We start from the raw sequence: 6,277 nt of genomic DNA on the forward strand, positions 1-6,277 counted from the left end.
ATAGTGTTTCGGTGTACTTCATAGTACTTCATAGTGTTTTGGTGTACTTCATAGTGTTTTTCATAGTGTTTTGGTGTACTTCATAGTGTTTTCATAGTGTGTTTTGGTGTACTTCATAGTACTTCATAGTGTTTTGGTGTACTTCATAGTGTTTCATAGTATTTGGTGTACTTCATAGTGTTTTGGTGTACTTCATAGTACTTCATAGTGTTTTGGTGTACTTCATAGTACTTCATAGTGTTTTGGTGTACTTCATAGTACTTCATAGTGTTTTGGTGTACTTCATAGTGTTTTGGTGTACTTCATAGTACTTCATAGTGTTTTGGTGTACTTCATAGTACTTCATAGTGTTTTGGTGTACTTCATAGTGTTTTGGTGTACTTCATAGTACTTCATAGTGTTTTGGTGTACTTCATAGTACTTCATAGTGTTTTGGTGTACTTCATAGTACTTATAGTGTTTCGGTGTACTTCATAGTACTTCATAGTGTTTTGGTGTACTTCATAGTGTTTGGTGTACTTCATAGTGTTCATAGTACTTCATAGTGTTTTGGTGTACTTCATAGTACTTCATAGTGTTTCTGAGTACTTCATAGTGTTTTGGTGTACTTCATAGTTTTTTGGTGTACTTCATAGTACTTCATAGTGTTTTGGTGTACTTCATAGTGTTTTGGTGTACTTCATAGTACTTCATAGTGTTTTGGTGTACTTCATAGTACTTCATAGTGTTTTGGTGTACTTCATAGTACTTCATAGTGTTTTGGTGTACTTCATAGTACTTCATAGTGTTTTGGTGTACTTCATAGTGTTTTGGTGTACTTCATAGTGTTTTGGTGTACTTCATAGTGTTTTGGTGTACTTCATAGTACTTCATAGTGTTTTGGTGTACTTCATAGTACTTCAGAGTGTTTTTCATAGTGTTTGGGTGTACTTCATAGTACTTCATAGTGTTTTGGTGTACTTCATAGTGTTTTGGTGTACTTCATAGTACTTCATAGTGTTTTGGTGTACTTCATAGTACTTCATAGTGTTTTGGTGTACTTCATAGTACTTCATAGTGTTTTGGTGTACTTCATAGTGTTTTGGTGTACTTCATAGTGTTTTGGTGTACTTCATAGTGTTTTGGTGTACTTCATAGTGTTTTGGTGTACTTCATAGTACTTCATAGTGTTTTGGTGTACTTCATAGTACTTCATAGTGTTTTGGTGTACTTCATAGTACTTCATAGTGTTTTGGTGTACTTCATAGTGTTTTGGTGTACTTCATAGTGTTTTGGTGTACTTCATAGTGTTTTGGTGTACTTCATAGTACTTCATAGTGTTTTGGTGTACTTCATAGTGTTTTGGTGTACTTCATAGTACTTCATAGTGTTTTGGTGTACTTCATAGTACTTCATAGTGTTTTGGTGTACTTCATAGTACTTCATAGTGTTTTGGTGTACTTCATAGTGTTTTGGTGTACTTCATAGTACTTCATAGTGTTTTGGTGTACTTCATAGTGTTTTGGTGTACTTCATAGTACTTCATAGTGTTTTGGTGTACTTCATAGTGTTTTGGTGTACTTCATAGTACTTCATAGTACTTCATAGTGTTTTGGTGTACTTCATAGTACTTCATAGTGTTTTGGTGTACTTCATAGTACTTCATAGTGTTTTGGTGTACTTCATAGTACTTCATAGTGTTTTGGTGTACTTCATAGTACTTCATAGTGTTTTGGTGTACTTCATAGTACTTCATAGTACTTCATAGTGTTTTGGTGTACTTCATAGTACTTCATAGTGTTTTGGTGTACTTCATAGTGTTTTGGTGTACTTCATAGTGTTTTGGTGTACTTCATAGTACTTCATAGTGTTTTGGTGTACTTCATAGTGTTTTGGTGTACTTCATAGTACTTCATAGTGTTTTGGTGTACTTCATAGTGTTTTGGTGTACTTCATAGTACTTCATAGTGTTTTGGTGTACTTCATAGTACTTCATAGTGTTTTGGTGTACTTCATAGTACTTCATAGTGTTTTGGTGTACTTCATAGTACTTCATAGTGTTTTGGTGTACTTCATAGTGTTTTGGTGTACTTCATAGTACTTCATAGTGTTTTGGTGTACTTCATAGTATTTCGTAGTGTTTTGGTGTACTTCGTAGTAGTCAATTCGGCGTAGTTAGGGAGAGAAACAGGCCCCAATTCCGTGTACTTCTCTCCCCGAAGCACCCCAAGTCACGCCGAAGTACCCCGAGCTACCCCCGATTTACACCGAAGGACTACGAATTGTATCTCTAAGCAGACGAATTTTCGTCCCGAAGTACGCCGATTAACACCGAACAACGACGGAACTACTAGGAAGTGCATCCCGAAACACCCCGAAGCACACCGAAGTACTACAAAGTCGGGTAAGGTGGGGTAAGATGCCCCCCTGGGGTGAAAGGCCCCCCTTGGTTTTGTCTTTCTTTCTTTCTTTTCTCAAGCAGTCACATGATCAAGCAGGCAATGCCAACTCTCTGTGCTCACAGGAACTACTGGACTAAACAATGGACAGTTGCTCTGGCCACAAGGGGACATTTCTTCTTTTTGACTAATTTCTCGTAAGTTTTCAGTGATTTTAATGATACCTAATTAACGACAAAGAACTGTAGAGTTAGCCTGATAGCTATGGATAGTTGCCCTAAGATGTCTAGACCATATTGCATGTGATTATACTCTGCCTACTTACTTGTAGGAAAGATGGTGACATTTTGTGTATATATGAGTTGCCGGGGTAAGAGGCCCCCTGTGCCTTTGGGGTAAGTTGCCCACAGGGAGGCCTTTTACCCCACATGTGGGCCTTTTACCGCATTATCAGCAAATTGGCAAATGGCTTTGTTTGGTGTGTGGGGAACCATTTGCTAATAGCAGACCTTCAGAAAAATGGGTCCAATGTCGGGATTGTAGAAACTGGCCACATGCCGTTTACCGTTACCGTTGATGAGGTTTCAGGCCCCGGTCCGCCACCGTAGCAGCGCTCCACATGGCCGCTAACATTACAACAGTAATATTAGCACCTAAAGTTGTCCTCAATCCTCATATTTGTTAAGTCGTAGTATTTAGTGAATAAGTGAGTCTTCAGCGCTTTCTCGAAGATTGCCAGACTGTCACTGTTCGTAACATCCCGGGTAACTCATTATAGAGCCGCGGGTCACTCTTCTCAAATGCTCTGAAACCCAGTTCCAGGTTGACCCTGGGCTCATAGAGTCTATACTGTGCTACACTGTGTCTCAGTGACATGGTGGTGTCCAAATGAAAATCCTGCAGAATATTTCTCAAATATCCAGGTTTACCAAGTCGCATTGCTTGATAAGTCAAGACATATTTTGTAGACTATTCATGCCTTAATGGGCAGCCAATGCAAGTCTACAAGTGCAGGTGTTATTCTCTCACGGGGGGCAGACCCTTTGTTAGCCTTGCAGCTCTGTTCATAACAAGTTGTAGTTTCTTCAGCAGGTATTTAGGAAGGCCATAATAAAGTGAGTTACAATAATCCAGCTTTCTATTTACATGATTATATATAAGCATCTTCATGGTCTTATCATCCAGGTATTTCTTGACAAATGCAATATTTCTCAGATGGTAGCCTGCCGTTCTCACCACCTGACTGATCTGTTCTTTGAATGATAGAGTGCAGTCAAGTATCACACCTAAATCTTTGACTGACTTTTTTACAGTCCTAGTGTCATCTTTTATCCGAAGAGTGGAAACATCTAGCCTCCTGACATCCTTGTTCTTCCCCACAATCAAACATTCAGTTTTATCCTCATTCAGCTTCAGTTGCTTAGAATTCATCCATTTTCCGACATCATCCATAATTCTGCTCAGCTTATCTTCAGTGTTTTCCACATCACTCAGCAACAAATAGAACTGTGTATCATCAGCATACAATTTAAAGTCAACTTCATGCCTTCTTAGCAAATGTGAAAGACCAATAGTATAATCACAGAATAAAATTGGACCCCGTACACTTCCCTGGGGGACTCCTCTTTGCAAAAGTTTATGAGTGGAGAACGATTTATCTATTTGCACACAGTAAGTTCTGTTCTCAAGGTAACTCCTCAGATAATCCAGCGCGCCACCCTCAAATCCAATATTCTTACAATCCCGAAGCAATAGACTGTGCTCCACCGTGTCAAACGCAGCACTCAAGTCTAACAAAATCAGAACACCACACTTCCCTTCATCCATACGCACAAGCAAGTTCTTTGCCACCGAAGAGAGAGTAGTTTCAGTTGAGTAAAGCCTCTTGTAGGCAGATTCATTATCCGGTAAGGCCTGCACCACTTGCAAATGCTCCATTAGCTGATTTAAGATCACATTTTCAAGTACCTTAGATAGAAACATCAAGCTGGATACTGGTCTAGAGGAACTAAACACTGTGGGTCCAGTTTACCTTTAACGATAGGTTTCACGATCGCCGCTTTCTCACTCTCAGAGAAAGTCTTGCTTTCGATACTAGTGTAAACCATCACAGTCATAATATTTAAGAAATCTAAAGTTTTCACTCTTAATGATGTCACTTATCGGCAAGGGATCGTCATCACAGTACGTCAGTTTCACCTGTGTATGATAGTTTTCACTACAGCCACATCCACTTGTTGAAAGCTTAACTTTATTTCAGGGACTGGAGTTTCCACAGCGGATCCATGGTAACTGAGGTCGCCTCTAAAGTTCATGATAACTCTCTCAATTTTCTTGCCAAAAAAGTCTAAAAACTTATTTGCCAGCACTTCATCCGAGAAACCATCCGGAAGCTTGTTAACCTTTCTGTTTCCACTCAAACTGTCAAGCACCTTATATAATTTATTGATGTCAGGCCCTGCCTCCACAACCTTATTCCGATAGTATTCTCTTTTCCGTTTTATCACAAGCCAGTTTTCTTTGTTTCTCGCCTCCTGGTATGCTCTTCTTGCCTCATCTGTTTTTTGCCTACGCCACAGTCTGTCTTTTTTCCTTCTTCTCTCTTTTTGCCCACAGTATTTCCGCATTAAACCAAGGTGCATGATCTCTCAACACTATCTCCTTTTCACTCAGAGGACAGAGGCTGTTATACTCATCTTTAGCTAAACCATTATATAGCTTAACCAGGCAGGTAGCACAATTTCCACGTAACACCGAGCCATGTTCACAGATTTCACGACAATTAATAGTAATTTCCTGTATTACAGAGTTAATCAGTATTTCTGGTTGAAAATTCTTTCGCAATCTGAACGTAATCTTTTTTCTCTGCACTGCTTCCCTCACGTATGAAATTTCAAAGGTTACCAATTTATGCACCGGGGACATACAACATATTTCATTAACACACCCCTTGCACTAGATCACCGTCTATATCGCTGAAAACCAAGTCTAGCACATGACCCCCTAAAGAAGTCATCTCGTTCACTTTATTAATCAGGTTGAAACTGTCCATCATCTCAATGAAGGCCATGGCAGAAGAATTTTCAGGATCATCAATCCATAGATTAAAGTCACCACAGATGAACACATTTGCACTCACCATATCCACAGACTCCAAAGTGTGCGAATTCATCAATAAAGACCTCTGCTCTTGTATCCGGAGGTCGATACACCACAATAAAGGTGCATTTCCTTCTATCAGTTTCACAGATGACTTGCACTAATTCAAAGGTATCCCACCTTTCTGATGCTTTTCTCCGAATCTTCTTAAAAGAATTCGAAAGAAAGATCCCAACACCACCACCCCTTCTTGTCTCCCTCGGAACATGTAGAGAGGTACGAGTTACTGGCGTCATCTCACGAATCTTGGCGACGTCGTAGTCATTTAGCCATGTTTCAGTTACCGCTAAAATGTCAAGATCCTTTTCTTTGATGAGATCACGGATATCTAGAGTTTTATTTCCCACAGACTGAACATTTAGCAGACCACATTTAATCTTTGTATCTGAGGAATTAGTAGCCATGATCGGTTATGTTACGAATTCTCTCAATATCAGTCTGAAAAACTACACAACACTGGTTATTCGCCGAGTGATTAACTTCAGACTTCTTGTACCTCACACAATTTATACAAATGCTCTCAGTCCCGGGGCAGTCTTTCGCTTTATGCTCTCCTGCACATTTATATCATACTGGGTTCTCACCATTGGCCTTGGCAGTGCATTTGGACTCAATATGACCATATCTCTGACAATGATAACATAATATTGCATGGTATCTGTCTCCCACAGTATACACCCCCCATTCAAGTTTTGTTAAGAACATAAGAACATAAGAACACAGGGAAACTGCAAGAGGCC

This window comes from Eriocheir sinensis, unplaced genomic scaffold (genome assembly GCF_024679095.1).
Source record: "Eriocheir sinensis breed Jianghai 21 unplaced genomic scaffold, ASM2467909v1 Scaffold682, whole genome shotgun sequence".
Classification (NCBI taxonomy): Eukaryota; Metazoa; Arthropoda; class Malacostraca; order Decapoda; family Varunidae; genus Eriocheir; species Eriocheir sinensis.